Source organism: Carassius auratus, unplaced genomic scaffold (assembly GCF_003368295.1).
Source record: "Carassius auratus strain Wakin unplaced genomic scaffold, ASM336829v1 scaf_tig00216858, whole genome shotgun sequence".
In the NCBI taxonomy this organism is placed as follows: Eukaryota; Metazoa; Chordata; class Actinopteri; order Cypriniformes; family Cyprinidae; genus Carassius; species Carassius auratus.
Genome location: NW_020528770.1, coordinates 676 through 21696, shown reverse-complemented (window position 1 = coordinate 21696; position 21021 = coordinate 676). Strand labels below are relative to the sequence as shown.

The 21021-nt window shown below is 36.4% G+C and overlaps 1 long non-coding RNA gene across 1 annotated transcript; it reads left to right on the top strand.

Annotated features, from left to right (window-relative positions):
• The first annotated feature begins 10126 nt into the window (after positions 1-10126).
• On the top strand, positions 10127-11761 carry LOC113099075 (uncharacterized). Its single transcript, XR_003289285.1, has 3 exons — positions 10127-10187; positions 10760-10870; positions 11709-11761. It is a non-coding gene; the product is annotated as an uncharacterized LOC113099075 (long non-coding RNA).
• The last annotated feature ends 9260 nt before the right edge of the window (positions 11762-21021 follow it).

Here is a 21021-nt window from a genome sequence, read left to right as displayed (position 1 = left end):
CCTTTTTTATTCCGGTAACTGCCCTGTAGGGGCGCTATTTCTCTCAGACAATTGAAGTCTAAGCACACACACTCAAACAGAGGGACAGAGTGATATGAGATGTCTGACAGTTTTTTAATTTTCTGTTATCCATACAGTGTTGTAAAGTCATGAAAACTATGCATATTTACTCAGAATAACTTTTTTTCTTTATGAAAAAAGGTTTTGAAGTGTTTGGAATTTAAAAATGCAGGAAAATTAATAATTCCATCTTTATTGTCATTTTAAAAAATCCCCACGACAAAACCATCCAAGCTATCCAAAACCCATTCACAATTTAAGTTCCTCAATGTTTTTTCAACATGTACACCAAGTTTGGTGTGTATAGTGTTACTCTCCTCTGAGCAGTATGCATTAATTCACAGCTAAATGTAAAAAACAATCCACATTCAAATCAAAATAGCCGACTTCCTGTTGGTCGTAGCTGATGACTGTGAATTAGAAAGTTGTCCATCTTGATAAGAACAATTTTTGTACTGAGTTTGGTGTCTGTAGCTAAAACTAACCCCCCACTTTTGACAAAAGGTGGCGCTATAGAGTGCCTCTTCCACGCCCTCTTATGAAATTTTGCCAGTGTCTAGCTGTCACTAATACTGATATGTGTTCTGAGTTTGATGAAATTCTAAGCATGTTATATGCCTCAAAATCACCTGAGAAGTATTCCAGTTTGACATGTTGCCACGGCAACAATATTTTTAGATATCAATATCCCCCCAGCAGATTTATATCGGCTGTGTTTTAACATTATTCTGATGAAGTTTGAAGCAAATCGAGTAAAAATAAGATGCTGAATTCAAAGCATTTTGAAAATGACACACTTCCTGCTGCCACTTGGTGGCGCTATAACTTTGACTCCTAATAGTCACATATATGCGATCGACATCATACAATGAATAATCTGATGAAGTTTGATTAAAATTAGGAAATGTATGTGGATGATATTAGACACTTCCTGTTTCTCATTTCTCGCCATAATTTCAAAGCCTCGCCACGAGCAAACCGTTTGAGATATCAAAAATCCCCTGGCAATTTTTCATCCCCAATGTCTTGAGATCATGTTGACCGAGTTTGGCGGCAATCGAGTAAAAAACCTATGACAAGTATTTCAAATTCCAGAGCATGCGCTTTTTACATAACTCTAAATAGCTGACTTCCTGTTGGGCGGAGCCTATGATATGCAATACGAAAGTTGTTCGGCACGATGAGATCTATATGTGTACTGAGTTTCATATTAATACGTGCAAGTATGTGTGAGCTATACATCAACATTTATAACTGTGATCCAGGGGCGCCGTAGAGCCCCTGTGCCACGCCCAGGTCTCAGCCTCTGCAGGCTCCTTCAGGCCACAGATTCCAAAGTGTGCGCAAATTTTCAAGAGTTTTTGAGTATGTTAAGGACCCCAAAAGCCCCCACAACTTTGACGACAAATATGAATAATAAACCCCAAATAGCCAACTTCCTGTTGGGCGGAGCCTATGATATGCAATACGAAAGTTGTTTGTATTGATGAGTTCTATATGTGTACCGAGTTTCGTATGTCTATGTGCAAGTATGTATGATATATGGCCCTCCATATTCCAGGGGGCGCTGTAGAGCCCCTGTGCCACGCCCGTGTATCAGTCTCTGCCCGGCCCTAATGGCCGCAGGTTCCAATGTGTGTGCCAATTTTCAAGACTTTTTAAGCATGTTAAGGGCCCCAAAAGCCCCCGAAACCTTGAAGAAAAATAATAATAATAAATAATAATAATAATAATAATAATAATAACAAATAATCCTAAGGAAAACAATAGGGCTCTCGCCCTCCAGGCTTGAGCCCTAAATATAGCTGCAAGCAGCGATGGCGGGCTCAAGCCACCAATGCCATCGCCACCCCGGTGGCATCAGGTAAACTGTGCCCAGCGGGCACATGCATTCACAATATCCCTCTGGCAGTGAGGTTTTAAATGATATGGCAGTTAAAGGGTTAATCCGAATCATCTAGACTTTAAAATCACATTCACAGAACAATATATATATATATATATATATATTTAACTTTAGTAACACTTTACAATAAGATTTCATTTATAAACATTATGTTAACATGAACAATATTTATATAGCATTCATTCATGTCAGTTAATATTCCAAATTAAACATTAAAACATTGTTTTATTGTGATTTTTTTCCAAGCACATTTTACCAATTCCAAACCATATCAATCTTAATAACTACCATTATTTTTTATTTAATCATTTATGAGTGCTATACAATAGTCCAGGAAAGCTGGAAGAGAAAAACAGGTCAAGAAGAACTGACAAAAAGAATTGCAAAATAATTAGGAATTAATGTGAAGATTAATTTTTAGTCAATTCTGCAAGACAGACTTTCAGGAAAGGAGGTGGAATAAAAATGAGCTCCTAAATCTTAATCCCGGATTCTGGAAGATATATTCCTCAAACCATCGGACAAGAGGAGGTGGTGCTGGTCCTTCACGAGTCACTCTAATCTGTTAATTAAGCCTATATATAAAGTCTTAATATATAGTATTTCACAATACTTCATAGTATTCTAATTAAATAATTTTTTGGAATCTTAGATCTCTCAGAACCTGGCACATTGTAATTCTGAGACTCCAGGAAAGTGGCAGTTTTGTAAAATGTTGGCGCTGGAGACTAAATGCTCCCTGATAGTTTCACACCTAATTCACTTAACACACACACAAACACACACACACACACACACATTAACCACAGTGACAGAGGGACAGAGTGACATCAGATGTATGATAGTTTTTTAATTTTCTATCATCCATATAATGTTGTATAGTCATGGAACTATGCATATTTCCTCAGAATGACTTGTCTGCTATGTGTACATTTTTTTGAAGTGTTTAGAAGCTGCACTTTAAAAAAATAAAAGACATTTACTGGTTACTTTTTTACTGTTATTTCAAAAAATCACCACGCAAAATCATTCAAGCTATCCAAAATTCATTCACACCTGTTCTGTAAGATAAATTCTTTAAACAGTGGTAAAAGAGGATGTGGTGCTGAACCTTCAAGAGTCACTCAAAACGTATCTGTCCATAAAGCTTATAAAGAATTATTCTTAATATACAGTTCACAATACTTCAGCTTGTTATTCTAATTAAGTGAGGGTCATTTTATCAGTAAAATACATAAAATACATATTATTTTTCTTTGAAAGATTTCTATAAATGATTTAAATCATACTTGTTTTACAATAATTATTTAAAAGTAATCCTATAGCTCCATCTGGTGGTCATTATTGGAACTAAGAATTGCAAGCTTGATTTATAAGTTATGATAGTTTTAATTTTATGCTGGCTCTTGAAAATGATAAAGCTATGAAACTTACTGTGCTTCCTTCAAATGATGACTTCTACGTATATAAAAAATTATGAAGAGTTGGAATGAAAAATTTTAAAGATATAGTAAAATAACGATTGTATTTTTTTATGTTACTTTAATAAATCGCTATGGCCACACCATTTAAGCTATCCTAAACCCATTCGCAATTTAACATCTTCAGTATATTAGCTTCATGTTAAAAAAGTTTGCTGTGAACTTGTGTCTTCTTGGAGGAGTATGAATTCATTTACAGGCTGATTTTATCATAAATCCACAATAAAATTTCTGAGTTCTGTATCAATCTGTGTTGTTGTTTGTTTTTTTTTTTGTTTTTTTTATTTTTCATAGGAAGATAACTGACCCTTTACTCTCCTTTTTAATAAATGTGCTTATAACCCAAGAACAAGCTTTTTATAGCTGTATTTATAAACTGCTTACTACTGACTATTAATATTGGGACAAGGCTTTATAAAGCATGAACTGAATATTTACTGTTTGAGTTTGAAATTATTATTTGCAGCACAAATAAGGTTTTTTAGGATTTTTAAAAATCCCTAAAACTGTCAGAAAAGGATAAGGCCTATAAGATTTTATGTGAGTGGCTAAATTTATTTGTTTTTATAACTATAATGCATAAACTATGAAATTATACAAAATGTATAAAAATGTACAACAGTTATTCTTTTCCAATGTTTTTTATTTATTTATTTATTTAATTTTTTTTATTTTATTTACATTTCAAAACATTTGCCTACTGCAATCATTCTAAACAGCTTGAATAAAACCTGTCAATATTTATTATAGACCACTGTAACTGTGTATAATCTAACAAACAAGTTTATTATGAAAATAAAAGTGTACACCAGATAAATTGGACGATAAAGAAATTGCTAACAATAGTATAATAGAGCATGTTTTAGGTTTTTAGGCGTTTAGATGCAGAAATGGACAAATCAAATGTAAAATAAAATGTAATTGATTTAATTAAATATAGATTAATTCTTGTTAGAGCAAAATAATAAATAAATAAATAAATAAATAAATAAATAAATACGTACACACATTAAAAAAAGCAGCCAAGATGAATGAGTTTCATTTTTTATATGGATCAAAATTGAAGACAGAAGCAGCTGGTATATGCGGTCACTTAATATTAAAATCCAGTAGATCCATTTCAGATTTATTTCTCAACAGTTTATGTTCACGTGGCTGTTTTCGTTTATAGTTGCCAAGCTATTATGTATTTTGAAATAATCTTGTCCGTGATGTGTTCGTTCGTACGACGAAAGGCAGAATCCTGCAGCTCGAGAGATATATGTTATTCTGCCAGTCGCGCTTTCAAATAGTCTTGCACACTTAAACGGGTCACAAACACCTGCATTTAGCTCTTGTAGTGTTACAATGGGTTTATTGTGTGCATTTGTGGTAATATTTTATTTAAAAAAGCTCTTAAACAAGAATAAATTCGTTTGTTTTGAGCTCGACACTGTACGCGCTGATCGGAGGCGGTGGTTTCAGATAGGCAGCCGCAAATAATTCATTTTCACACAAACAGTTCAAAAACATCTGAATTTAGCTCTTGGTGTGTTCTAATTGGTTGATTGTGTGATATCGCTGTAATAATTTATTTTTAAAAGCTTTAAAACAGGAATAAATTCGTTTTTTCTGAGCTCTTTACTCCAGACGCTCGTGATCACAGCGGTGATTCATCTCTCCTATTTCTCACGTATCTCTGGCCAGAAATAATTTATCCATGAGCCCTGAACCGGTAATAATCAGATATGTTGGTTTAGCTTGTCAGTGTGAATTAAATCTAAGTATTTATTTGTATTTTTAACCGATTTAAAAGTGAAAGTAAAAGTCCGGGAATTGAACCTGTAGGGGCGCTATTTCTCTCAGACAATGGAAGTCTGAAGCACATATACTCAAACAGAGGGACAGAGTGAGATGAGATGTCTGACAGTTTTTTAATTTTCTGTTATCCATACAGTGTTGTAAAGTCGTGAAACTATCCATATTTACTCAGAATGACTTTTTTTCTGTACGAAAAAAGGTTTTGAAGTGTTTGGAATTTAAAAATGCAGGAAAATTAATAATTCCATTTTTACTGTCATTTAAAAAAATCACCACGACAAAACCGTTTAAGCTATCCAAAATCCATTGGCAATTTAAGTTGTTTAAAATGTTTTGGCATCATGTAGACAAAGTTTGGTGTGTATAGTGTTACTCTCCTCTGAGCAGTATGCATTAATTCACAGCTAAATGTAAAAAAAAATCCACATTCAAATCAAAATAGCTGACTTCCTGTTGATCGTAGCTGATGACTGTGAATTAGAAAGTTGTCCGTCTTGATAAGAAAAATTTTTGTACCGAGTTTGGTGTCTGTAGCTAAAACTAACCCCGCCACTTTTGACAAAAGGTGGCGCTATAGAGTGCCTCTTCCACGCCCTCTTATGAACTTTTGCCAGTGTCTAGTTATCATAAATACTGATATGTGTTCTGAGTTTGATGAAATTCTAAGCATGTTATATGCCTCAAAATCACCTGAGAAGTATTCCAGTTTAACATGTTGCCACGGCAACAATATTTTTAGATATCAATATCCCCCCAGCAGATTTATATCGGCTGTGTTTTAACATTATTCTGATGAAGTTTGAAGCAAATCGAGTAAAAATAAGATGCTGAATTCAAATCATTTTGAAAATGACACACTTCCTGCTGCCAGTTGGTGGCGCTATAACTTTGACTCCTAATAGTCACATATATGCGATCGACATCATACAACGAATAATCTGATGCAGTTTGATTAAAATCAGGAAATGTATGTGGATGGTATTAGACACTTCCTGTTTCTCATTTCTCGCCATAATTTCAACACCTCGCCACGAGCAAACCGTTCGAGATATCAAAAATCCCCTGGCAATTTTTCATCCCCAATGTCTTGAGATCATGTTGACCGAATTTGGTGGCAATCGGCAAAAAAACCTATGACAAGTATTTCAAATTCCAGAGCATGCGCTTTTTACATAACTCTAAATAGCTGACTTCCTGTTGGGCGGAGCCGAATGACATGCAGTACGAAAGTTGTTCAGCACGATGAGATCTATATGTGTACTGAGTTTCATATTAATACAAGCAAGTATGTGTGAGCTATACATCAACATTTATGACTGTGTTCCAGGGGGCGCCATAGAGCCCCTGTGCCACGCCCGGGTCCCAGCCTCTGCAGGCTCCTAAAGGCCACAGATTCCAAAGTGTGCGCAAATTTTCAAGAGTTTTTGAGTATGTTAAGGACCCCAAAAGCCCCCACAACTTTGACGAAAAATATGAATACTAAACCCTAAATATCCAACTTCCTGTTGGGCGGAGCCTATGACATGCAGTACAAAAGTTGTTTGGTTTGATGAGATCTACATGTGTACCGAGTTTCGTGTGTCTACGTGCAAGTATGTATGATATATGGCCCTCAGTATTCCAGGGGGCGCTGTAGAGCCCCTGTGCCACGCCCGTGTATCAGTCTCTGCCCGGCCCTAATGGCCGCAGGTTCCAATGTGTGTGCCAATTTTCAAGACTTTTTAAGCATGTTAAGGGCCCCAAAAGCCCCCGAAACCTTGAAGAAAAATAATAATAATAACAAATAATCCTAAGGAAAACAATAGGGCTCTCGCCCTCCAGGCTTGAGCCCTAATTAAAGCTGCAAGCAGCGATGAACGGGCCCTCGCACCCGGGCTCACCGCCATCGTGTGGCTTTAGTAAAAAGGTGAACGTTGAGAAATATGCATTTAATGTCCTAAATATAAGTGGAATATATCAAAGTATATCCCATATATGTGCCAATCTTACCGTTGCCAGCAGGTGGTGCTATCATTATAATGGAATATTGGCCTTCAGATGTGTTCAGGCCAGGACTCTTATCAAACATGTGAAGTTTGGGGAAGACTGAACATTTTATACTTGAGTTACAACAACTTCTCTTGCTGTGGCAAGACATCAAATTTTGTCATGGCGCCATGGAAACGCCCTTTAACAAAAACTCAAGATCTCCAAAAGTTAACATTGCACAGGCATTTAGATTAGACTGACCACAAAATATATGTTAATCTCAAAAAAATAATAGGAGTAGTTTGTCGCAGCGTAAAACATGTCACTTCCTGTTGCCAATAGGTGGCGCTATGACTATAACTGAATGTGAGCATGTAGATCTGTTAAGGGCAGAAGTTTTATCTAACATGTGAAGTTTGGGGCAGATTGGACATTGTATGTCTGAGTTACAGCAACTTCCTTTTTCATGGCGAAACATCGAAATTTGTCAGGCCACCATGGACACGCCCTTTAACGAAATCTAAAGATCTTCGCAATTTAACATCGCAAAGGGCTTAAGATTACACTGACCAGGTTTGGTGTTGATCTGAATAAATCTCTAGGAGGAGTTCGTTAAAGTACAACCCCTGAAAATGGCAAAAACAACGCCAGTTTTGCAGAGAAAATTCTAAATAACCGACTTCCTGTTGAGATTCGGATTTCGTACCAAGAGACTTTTTTGTAGGTATTGGTGTGTTACATGTGTATACCGATTTTTGTACATGTACGTGAAACATAGCTCGAGGCGCACTCTGTTGAAAGTGTATAGGTGGCGCTATCGAGCCATTTTGCCACACCTGATGGAATTTTGGCCTTCAGATGTGTTCAGGCCAGGACTCTTATCACACATGTGAAGTTTGGGGAAGATCGGACATTTTATGCCTGAGTTATAACATCTTTTATTCCCATGGCGAGACATCGAACTTCGTGACAGCGCCATGGACACGCCTTTTAACGAAAACTCAAGATCTTCACAACTTAACATCGCACAGGCCTTTAGATTAGACTGACCACAAAAATACATTGATGTCATAAAATTTCTAGGAGTAGTTCATCGCAGTGTAAAATATGTCACTTCCTGTTGCCAATAGGTGGCGCTATGACTATAACTGAATATGGGCATGTCAATCTGTTCAGGTCAGGAGTCTCATCAAACATGTGAAGTTTGGGGCAGATTGGTCATTGTATGTCTGAGTTATAGCAACTTCCTGTTTCATGGCGAATCATCGAAATTCGCCAGGCCACCACGGACACGCCCATTAACGAAAACTCAAAAGCTTCGCAATTTAACATCGCAAAGGCCTTCAGATTAGGCATACCAAATTTGGTGTTGATCTGAATGAATCTCTAGGAGGAGTTCGTTAAAATACAACGCATGGAAATGACAAAAATGACACAAAATTTGCTCATAATATTAGTAATAACCGACTTCCTGTTGGGTTTCGGATTTTGCTCCAAGAGACTTTTTTGTAGGTATTGGAGAGTTACATGTGTATACCGATTTTCATACATGTACATGAAACGTAGCTCGAGGCGCACACCGTTGAACATGTATAGGTGGCGCTGTTGAGCCATTTTGCCACACCCACTTCTGAAACCCATATCAGACGTAAATTTTCGCCAGTTCTGAGTTGTGTGCAAAGTTTCATGACTTTTCGAGCAGGTTTAGGCCCTCAAAAATGCGATTCATTTTGGAGAAGAAGAATAATAATAAATATAGCTGCAAGCAGCGATGTCGGGCTCAAGCCATCAGTGCAACGCCACCCTGGTGGCATCGGGAAAACTGTGCCCAGCGGGCATAAGCATTTACAGTAACCCTCTGACAATCAAGTTTTAAGGGATGTGGCAGTTAAAGGGTTAATTCGACCAATCTAGACTTTGAAATCACATACACAGAACAATATATATAACTTTAGTAACACTTTATTTTAAAATGTATAAAAAATGTATAAGGTGTGCATTGTAGCTGACACCTATATGTACACATTACACACTCTAAAAACGGCTGGGTTATTTTTTAACCCAAAATGCTGGGTTGAGTCTGTTGGGTCATTTTGTTGGGTTATTTTATTTCTTTTTAAACACTTTTGGGTAGTTTCATTTTACCAGGTGTTGGGTTAAACCTGCTGGGTTGCGTCGCTGGGTTGTTTCAGGCCAGCGCTGGGTTATTTAACGCGCCTTGAAGATGTTTAAATCGCTCCCCAACTGTCACTTTGGAAGAACAACGGGGCAAAGCAACGGCTTTCAACTGTTTTAAGGTAAGTTTATTTAATGTTTTCAATAATTATTATTTTAAATTGGCAGAATTATAACTTTTTTTGCGGCAACTACTGTTAAACTTCTACAGGCCAACATTATTTACGTTAAATGATGAACAATTTACCTCAAACGGCCAACCTACGTTACGTTACTTGACTCATAATCGTGTTAAGGTATCTGAGACGACAGATTAATAAAGTTTTATTAAGTTTCAGACAGTGACTGATGGCTGAAATATCAGAATACCTGTGAAAAAGTAAAAGTAGTAAAAAAAGGAAAAAGTAGTTTCTGACACTGAAAAGCGAATTTGACATTTAAGTGAGTCAAATGAGTTCAAAGAGTGAATACGACTTTCTGCTCTAATGTAAACGCCTGCAGTTGTCCATATCGACATGTAAATCATACAATTACGTACAATAGTCGGACCGCAGGTATAAAAGAACCGACGATCCAGTTCAAATAAACCGGTTCAAAGTGATTCCCCGAAAAGAATCGACGTCTCAGGGCATTTCAAAGTGCGCGCACACACAGCGATTGACGTAGGCCGCGTTAGTGAGGTGATTTGATGCTTTTGTGGTTTATAAAGTCTTTTTACATACAAATTATAGAAAAGCGCATGGATACATTTGTGAGAGAAAAACTCGTCTAGTGCAGTCTTATTGAGGCGTCTAACGGTAAGTTCGTGTTTATTATACATTTTACATAATTGTTTGTCTGTGATAATCAACTAACGTTAACCCTCACGTAACTTAACGCACATATATTTTTATTTCGTGCTATAGTTAAAGCTGCACCAGAATGTACCTAATTTATGAGCGTAAACATCATATATTAATTTTCCAGATCGTGTTTTTGACTTGTCCTTATCACTTCTATAAGTTTTTATATATGGACTGTTTTACCTACGTGACTTGTCATAGAAATGTCTGTGTGCGCGCTTGCAATTTGATCTCCCTCATCTGTGCCAGTGACTCTGTGTGTTTGATATAGCCAGCATATTAACATAAAACTGTGATTTATAATGACTGGAACATCCCATTGATTAGACAGTTTGAAAGCACACCTTTCAGCCAATCACTGTCATATTCTGCTTCTGTAGACCAACTCATAGGTGAATTTAACTCATAATCATGATGGGTCAATTTCATGATTAACTTCACACAGTTAATTGAACTGAATCACTGTTATTAAAACAATTTGTGTTTTTTTTTTTTTTTTTTTTTTTTTTTTTTACTTTATGTTAAAGGTTGGAACAAACATGGAATTCCTTAACTGAGCAGAGTCCACAAAGCCAATTGTCGTGGAGATTTAAAAATGACAGCAGATCTCTCAGGCATTGATCATAATCAATGGACAGGTAAGGATATTCTGGACTATTTTCAAAAGGAATTGCAAATTGTATATTTAATTGTATTTTTCCACATGTAGACTGAAATACAAATGCTTTTCAATTGAGTTTGGACTATGTCACAATGTATGTCATTGTGACATAGTCCAAACTCAATTGAAAAGCATTTGTATTTCAGATGCTTTACACAGAAAGCTGTCAATTTGTGTCAAGGGTGGGACTATACTATGGGGCGTGTTTGTATTGGGAGATATTTTGTAGTTTTTACCCCAAATCTCTCACTGTTTGCACTTTGATGCACGTCAGCAAACAACATTGCAGTTCTACTCTCATTTACCTATTTGCATCTTACCCTATATTTTATTCCTCCGGTGAAAAGCATTTGGTTAATGGTGAATATTGACCAATAGTACCATGTGGCTCTAACTGTTAGCAGGGGATAGTAGCTGCATTTGGGGTAAAAATGACAGAATGATTTATTGTGTGATGTGCCAAGAATATAGGGAGATCCGGGTTGCACTGTCTGTTCTTTATCACGCATCTCTTGGAGCGGCAGCTGCCTTTCGTAGTGCCTTAACCTCCATTGTTCAAAGCATTTGGCACAATTGTCTTTGAGTGACATCACCTCCCAATACAAACACTCTCCATAGTATGGTCCCACCTCTGACAAAAATTGACATCTTTCAATGTGAGGCATTGGAAATTCAGATGCTAAAGATTCCATTTGAGTTTTGGCAGGTAACGTGCGACACAGTGAAAAAACAGACATGATAATTAATAACACCTCATGTACTTGTTCTTATGTTGCATCTATGCTAACATTAGTCTGTTTCTCTCTTATTCCGAGGTCACCGTAGCCACCCGTATCCAGTACACATCCAGATCAGATGGTGGATCAGCACCTAGAAAGGACCTCTACTGCCCTGAAAGACAGCGGAGACCAGGACAACTAGAGCCCCAGATACAGATCCCCTGTAAAGACCTTGTCTCAGAGGACCACCAGGACAAGACCACAGGAAACAGATGATTCTTCTGCACAATCTGACTTTGCTGCAGCCTGGAATTGAACTACTGGTTTCATCTGGTCAGAGGAGAACTGGCCCCCCAACTGAGCCTGGTTTCTCCCAAGGTTTTTTTTCTCCATTCTGTCACCGATGGAGTTTTGGTTCCTTGGTTTTCCTTAGTTGGGGACAATTAATATCAAGCGATATCATCGACTTGATTGAACAGAGGGACGATACATCACTGAATCAATGATGAACTGACTTTAACTGAAAACTGTGTTTACTGTTGTCCCTTTGCATTATTACACACTATTTTCCTATTTAATACTGTAAAGCTGCTATGATGCAGTATTTGATCAATATGACAGGCTTATTACTCATAATACATGGAAAATACAGCTACAAACGGATTTTGTTTTTCCATTTGAAATTTGGCAGTCACTGTGCATTCATGAAAACTGAAACCGTTTTCTGAAGATGAACGAAGGTCTTAGGGGTTTGTAACGACATGAAGTTGAGTAATAAATGACAGAATTTTCATTTTTGGGTGAACTATAAGTTGAACTACCCTAAGCAGTGCACATCTACCTACGTAGGAGTCTTTATATACTTGATATTAATTTAAGGACATGATTTGACATTTAAATTTAAAGAATGTTAATTGTCAATGTAATTTCACTGTGTATTTAAATAGCTAAAAATGTCAAAATGTAATAGTTAAACAGCTATACACAGGTCATTCAGAAATAATTTTCTTATTTATTGCAACTGTATTTCTGTGATTTTTTTTTTTTTTTATTTATTTATTTTGTATTTGCTGGAAACCAAAAAAGGGAAAATTCCATGTTGTTTGTCATTGGTACAAATTTTTGAATGTCAGATGGCAATAAAAATATTTTTTAACAGTCTAAATAACCTGTATTCTTCATTATTTATTAATCCATGATTGCTTTAAGCAAAAGTGAAATTATGAGAATAACCCAGCAAGAATAACCCAGAATCATAAAAATGCAAACCCACACATGGTAAAAATGACTCTATCTTGGGTTTTCTAAATAACCCAGCATGCTGGGTTAAAATGTGTAAACCAGCATGCTGGGTTACTTTAACCCAGCACGTGTTCTGTCCAATATTTACCCAGTGCTGGGTTGCCAATTGGGTTATTTTTAACCCAGCCATTTTTAGAGTGCAATTGTTTTGTGACTACAAGTCTTTCTTCTCAAATGCTATTGAGTGGTCGCGAACGCGGATGGGAGAATGGCGCATATTTGTTTTTTGTTTTTTTGAGCAACTGGTGCCCCCTCTGGGAGTTGGTGCTCTACGAAGACTGCATACTCTGCATATAGGGAGCGGCGGTACTATCTGGAAGATATATTCCTCAAACCATCGTACAAGTGAAGGTGATGCTAGTCCTTCAAGAATCGCTCAAAACCTTTTCAAGTGTACAGTTTCCTTTTATTGCATCTTGAAATAAATATTTCTGAATTCTGAATCAAACTGGGTTGTGTTTATTGATTTATTTTATAAGACAACTGAAACTTTAATCTCCTTTGTAATATATGTGCTTTTAAACCAAGAACAATGTAATTAGTGAACTATTTACTAATGCTTAGCTAATGAGTGCAGTTATTATAAAGTGTTACCAATGCATTTACTAATGTTAACAAATTAGACATTATTATACAGTGTTACCAAACCCTTTAATAATTTATTAGTGTTTTGTAATGATTTTAATGACCTATAAGCATTTGTGAAATAGTTTTGCTTGCATTGCAGCTTAATCTGTCAGTTGAAGAGTTTTACTGTTACATCCATGAGATTAATAAATGTCATGTCACGTCACAGGTTGTCATAGGTCAGTATCAGTATCAATTTGCAGCACAAATAAGGCTTCTTAGGATGTTTTTAAATCCCAAAAACTGTCAGAAAAGGATAAGGCCTAAGAGATTTCTTAACCTGTAATGAAAGGAAAAAAACACCACCATTAGCAACAACAAAAACAATAACAATTTAAAATATAGATTTTTTTTTTCCTGATTATTAAAGGAATGATTAGGTCTCTCTCTCTCTCTCTCTCTCTCTCTCTCTCTCTCTCTCTCTGCCAGACAGCCCCTCCCTACAATCCACACACACTGTCAGTCACCAAAGATTCACAGTCACCAACCCCCTCACACTCCCCCTCCCTCTCCCCCTCCCTTTCCTCACACAGACGGAGTGGCCAGAGTGAGATCATGTCAGTTGAGAAGTCTGACAGTTTTTTCTTTTCTTTTATCCATACAGTGTTGTAAAGTCATGAAACTATGCATATTTCCTCATAATGATTTGATCTCTGTATGAAAACATGCCTTGAAGTGTTTGGAAGCTGCAATTTAGACATACAATACAATTAATGTTTCACTTTTTACTGTCATTTCAAAAAATCACCACGACAAAACCGTTCAAGCTAACCAAAATCTGTTCGCAATTTAAGTTCCTCGATGTTTTTTCTTCATGTAGACAACGTTTGGTGTGTATAGTGTACTTCCCCTGTGAGGAGTATTCATTAATTCACAACTGTAAAATCTCAAAAATACACATTCAAATCAAAATAGCCGACTTCCTGTTGATCGTAGCTGATGACTGTGAATTAGAAAGTTGTCCGTCTTGAAAAGAAAAATTTATGTACCAAGTTTGGTGTCTGTAGCTAAAACTAACCCCCCCACTTTTGACAAAAGGTGGCACTATAGAGTGCCTCCTTCACGCCCTTTTAAAAGCTTTTGCCATTGTCTAGCTATCACTAATACTGATATGTGTTTTGAGTTTCATGTAAATCTGAGCTTGTTGTCTGCCTCAAACTCACCATAACAGAACATTCAAGTTTGACACGTTGCCATGGCAACACTATATCAGATATCAATATCCCCACAACAGATTTACATCGGCCGTGTTTTGTCATTATTCTGATGAAGTTTTAAGTAAATCGAGTAAAAATAAGATGCTGAATTCAAAGCATTTGGAAAATGACACACTTCCTGCTGCCAGTTGGTGGCGCTATAACGTTGACTCTTAATAGCCACATATATACAATCGGTATCATACAACGAACAAACCCATGAAGTTTGATCAAATTCAGGAAATGTATGTGGATGTTATTAGACATTTCCTGTTTCTCATTTCTCGCCATAAGTTCCATGCCTCGCCACGGGCAAACCGTTCGAGATATCAAAAATCCCCTCGCAATTTTTCATCCTCAATGTCTTGAGATCATGTTCACCGAGTTTCGTGGCGAACGGGTTGAAAACCTCAGAGGAGTATTTCAAATTCCAGAGCATGCTTTTTTTAAACAGCCCTGAATAGCTAACTTCCTGTTGGGCGGAGCCTATGACATAAAGTTGTTCGGCTCAATGAGATCTATAAGTGTACCGAGTTTGATATAAATACATGCAAGTGTGTGTGAGCTATGGTTCAAGAATTCTGACTGTCTTCCAGGGGGCGCTGTAGAGCCCCTGTGCCACGCCCGGGTCCCAGCCTCTGCGGCGTCCTGATGGCCGCAGATTCCAATGTGTGTGCCAATTTTCAAGAGTTTTTGAGCATGTTAAGGCCCCCAAAACACCCCGGAAGGTTTAATAAAAATAAAAATAATAATAATAACAAGAATAATCCTTAGAAGAACAATAGGGCTCTTCGCCCCTTCGGGCTTGAGCCCTAATAAATATAGCTGCAAGCAGCGATGGCGGGCTCAAGCCACCAATGCCATCACCACCCCGGTGGCATCAGGTAAACTGTGCCCAGCGGGCACATGCATTCACAATATCCCTCAGGCAGTGAGGTTTTAAAGGATAGAGGGGAGCGTAGAGGGGAGTGTGCATTTGCAGTGGCTGGGCCACGACTCTGGAATACCCTGCCTTTAGAGATCAGACTGGCCCCTTCCTTGTCTATTTTTAAATCTTTGCTAAAAACTTTTTTATTTTCCTTAGTGTACTGACTACTGTGTTATGCTACATTTTGAAATGGGTGGTTTTAATTTTTTTGTCTGGTCTATTTTTATGTATGTGTAATATTCTTGCTCTTATGTTAAAGCACTTTGGTCAGCCAGGAGGCTGTTGTAAATGCGCTATACAAATAAATTGAACTTGAACTTGAACTTGAACTTGATATGGCAGTTAAAGGGTTAATCCGAATCATCTAGACTTTAAAATCACATTCACAGAACAATATATATATATATATATAACTTTAGTAACACTTTACAATAAGATTTCATTTATAAACATTATGTTAACATGAACAATATTTATATAGCATTCATTCATGTCAGTTAATATTCCAAACTTAAACATTAAAACATTGTTTTATTGTGATTTTTTTCCAAGCACATTTTACCAATTCCAAACCATATCAATCTTAATAACTACCATTATTTTTTATTTAATCATTTATGAGTGCTATACAATAGTCCAGGAAAGCTGGAAGAGAAAAACAGGTCAAGAAGAACTGACAAAAGAATTGCAAAAAAAATTAGGAATTAATGTGAAGATTAATTTTTAGTCAATTCTGCAAGACAGACTTTCAGGAAAGGAGGTGGAATAAAAATGAGCTCCTAAATCTTAATCCCGGATTCTGGAAGATATATTCCTCAAACCATCAAACAAGAGGAGGTGGTGCTGGTCCTTCACGAGTCAGTCTAATCTGTTCATTAAGCCTATATATAAAGTCTTAATATATAGTATTTCACAATACTTCATGGTATTCTAATCAAATATTTTTTTGGAATCTTAGATCTCTCAGAACCTGACACATTGTAATTCTGAGACTCCAGGAAAGTGGCAGTTCTGTAAAATGTTGGCGCTGGAGACTAAATGCTCACTGATAGTTTCACACCTAATTCACTTAAAACACACACACACAGTGACAGAGGGACAGAGTGACATCAGATGTATGTTTTTTAATTTTCTGTCATCCATATAATGTTGTATAGTCATGAAACTATGCATATTTCCTCAGAATGACTTGTCTTCTATGTGTACATTTTTTTGAAGTGTTTAGAAGCTGCACTTTTTTTTACTGGTTCCTTTTTTACTATTATTTCAAAAAATCACCACGACAAAACCATTCAAGCTATCCAAAATTCATTCACACCTGTTCTGTAAGATTAATTCTTTAAACAGTGGTAAAAGAGGATGTGGTGCTGAACCTTCAAGAGTCACTTAAAACGTATCTGTCCATAAAGCCTATTAAGAATTATTCTTAATATACAGTTCACAATACTTCAGCTTGTTATTCTAATTAAGTGAGGGTCATTTTATCAGTAAAATTCCTAAAATACATATTATTTTATTTGAAAGATTTCTATAAATTATTTAAATCATACTCGTTTCTCCAATAATTATTTAAAAGTAATCCTATAGCTCCCTCTGGTGGCCATTATAGGTACTAAGAATTGCAAGCTTGATTTATAAGTTATGATAGTTTTAATTTTATGCTGGCTCTTGAAAATGATAAAGCTATGAAACTTACTGTGCTTCCTTCAAATGAGGACTTCTACTTATATAAAAAATTATGAAGAGTTAGCATGAAAAATTTTAAAGATATAGTAAAATAACTATTGTATTTTTTATGTTACTTTAATAAATCTCTATGGCAACACCATTTAAGCTATCCTAAACCCATTCACAATTTAACATCTCAGTATATAGGCATAATGTTGAAAAAGGAGTATGGAGTAGTATGAGTAGGAGTATGAATTCATTTGCAGGCTTTATCATAAATCCACAATAAAATTTCTGAGTTCTGTATCAATCTGTGTTGTTGTTTGTTTATTTTTATCTTTTATTTTTCATAGGAAGATAACTTACTCTCATTTTTAATAAATGTGCTTATAAACCAAGGACAAGCTATTTATAGCTGTATTTATAAACTGCTTACTACTGACTATTAATATTGGGACAAGGCTTTATGAAGCATGATCTGACTATTTACTAATGAGTGCAGTTATTATAAAGTGTTATCAATGCATTTGCTAATGTTAACAAATTAGACATTATTTTACAGTGTTATCAAATCCTTAAATGACTCATAAGCATTTGTGAAAGTTCTGCTTGCATTACAGCTTAGTATTGATCTGTGAGCTGAACAGATTTACTGTTACATCTATGAGATTATGTAAATTCAAATAAATATAATGTCACAGGATGTCATAGGTCAGTATCAAATGAGTTTGAAATTATTATTTGCAGCACAAATAAGGTTTTTGTAGGATTTTAAAAAATCCCTAAAACTGTCAGAAAAAGGTTAAGGCCTAAGCTATTTCTATGTGAGTGGCTAATTTTATTTTGTTTTTATAATTGTAATACACAAACTATGAAATTATACAAAATGTATAAAAAGATAAATAAATAAATACGCACACATTAAAAAGCAGCCAAGTCGAATGAGTTTCCTTTTTTATATAGATTAAAATTGAAGACAGAAGCAAGTGGTAAATGTGGTCACTTTAATATTCAAATCCAGTAGATCCAGTTTATGTTCACGTGGCTGTTTTCGTTTATAGTCGCCAAGCTATTATGCGTTTTGAAATAATCTTGTCCGTGATGTGTTCGTTCGTACGACGAAAGCCAGAAACCTGCAGCTCGAGAGATATGTTATTCTGCCAGTCGTGCTTTCAAATAGTCTTGCACACTTAAACAGGTCACAAACACCTGCATTTAGCTCTTGTAGTGTTACAATGGGTTTATTGTGTGCATTTGTGGTAATATTTTATTTAAAAAAGCTCTTAAACAAGAATAAATTCGTTTGTTTTGAGCTGGACACTGTACGCGCTGATCGGAGGCGTGATTTCAGATAGGCAGCCACAAATATTTCATTTTCACACAAACAGTTCAAAAACATCTTAATTTAGCTCTTGGTGTGTTCTAATTGGTTGATTGTGTGATATCGCTGTAATAATTTATTTTTAAAAGCTTTAAAACAGGAATAAATTCGTTTTCTCTGAGCTCTTTACTCCAGACGCTCCTGATCACAGCGGTGATTCATCTCTCCTATTTCTCACGTATCTCTGGCCAGAAATAATTTATCCATGAGCCCTGAACCGGTAATAATCAGATATGTTGGTTTAGCTTGTCAGTGTGAATTAAATCTAAGTATTTGTTTGTATTTTTAACCGATTTAAAAGTGAAAGTAAAAGTCCGGGAATTGAACCTGTAGGGGCGCTATTTCTCTCAGACAATGGAAGTCTGAAGCACATATACTCAAACAGAGGGACAGAGTGAGATGAGATGTCTGACAGTTTTTTAATTTTCTGTTATCCATACAGTGTTGTAAAGTCGTGAAACTATGCATATTTCCTCAGAATGACTTTTTCATCTGTATGAAAAAAATTCTTTGACGTGTTTGGAAGCTGCAATTTAAAAATACAATAATGATTCCCTTTGTAAGGTCATTTAAAAAAATCACCACGGCAAAACCATTCAAGCTATCCAAAATCCATTCACAATTTAAGTTCCTATCAGAAATACTGATGTGTGTTCAGAGTTTTGTGAAATTCTAAGTATGTTATTTGCCTCAAAATCACCTGAGAAGTATTCCAGTTTGACATGTTGCCACGCCAACAATTTTTTAGATATCAATATCCCCCTTGCAGATTTATATCGGCTGTGTTTTAACATTATTCTCATGAAGTTTGAAGCAAATCGAGTAATAATAAGATGCTGAATTCAAATCATTTTGAAAATGACACACTTCCTTCTGCCAGTTGGTGGCGCTATAACTTTGACTCCTTATAGTCACATATATGCGATCGACATCATACAACGAATAATCTGATGAAGTTTGATTAAAATCAGGAAATGTATGTGGACGATATTAGACACTTCCTGTTTCTCATTTCTCGCCATAATTTCAACGCCTCGCCACGAGCAAACCGTTCGAGATATCAAAAATCCCCTGGCAATTTTTCATCCCCAGTGTCTTGAGATCATGTTGACCGAGTTTGGCGGCAATCGAGAAAAAAACCTATGACAAGTATTTCAAATTCCAGAGCATGCGCTTTTACATAACTCTAAATAGCTGACTTCCTGTTGGGTGGAGCCTATGACATGCAATACGCAAGTTTTTCGGCACAATGAGATCTATATGTGTACTGAGTTTCATATTAATACGTGTAAGTATGTGTGAGCTATACATCAACATTTATGACTGTGTTCCAGGGGGCGCCGTAGAGCCCCTGTGCCACGCCCGGGTCCCAGCCTCTGCAGGCTCCTAAAGGCCACAGATTCCAAAGTGTGCGCAAATTTTCAAGAGTTTTTGAGTATGTTAAGGACCCCAAAAGCACCCACAACTTTGACGAAAAATTTGAATACTAAACCCTAAATAGCCAACTTCCTGTTGGGCGGAGCCCATGATATGCAATACAAAAGTTGTTTGGATTGATGAGATTTATATGTGTACCGAGTTTCATACGTCTACGAGCAAGAGTGTATGATATATGGCCCTCCATATTCCAGGGGGCGCTGTAGAGCCCCTGTGCCACGCCCGTGTATCAGTCTCTGCCCGGCCCTAATGGCCGCAGGTTCCAATCTGTGTGCCAATTTTCAAGACTTTTTAAGCACGTTAAGGGCCCCAAAAGCCCCCCGAGACGTTGGAAAAAAATAATAATAATAATAATTAATAATAATAATAAAAAATAATCCTAAGGAAAACAATAGGCCTCTCGCCCTTTGGGGCTTGAGCCCTAATAATAATAATAATAATAATAATAATAATAATAATAAACGGAGCAATTCCAAGAGGGTCCTCACACCATCGGTGCTCGGGCCCTAAATATAGCTGCAAGCAGCGATGTCGGGCTCAAGCCATCAGTGCAACGCCACCCCGGTGGCATCGGGAAAACTGTGCCCAGCGGGCATAAGCATTTACAGTAACCCTCTGACAATCAAGTTTTAAGGGATGCGGGCAGTTAAAGGGTTAATCCGACCAATCTAGACTTTGAATCACATACACAGAACAATATATATAACTTTAGTAACACTTTATTTTAATATCTATAAAAAATGTATAAGGTGTGCATTGTAGCTGACACCTATATGAACACATTACAATTGTTTTATGACTGCAAGTCTTTCTTCTCAAATGCTATTGAGCTTCAAATTTTGCATTTGAGCCCATGTGAAAAAGTAGCAT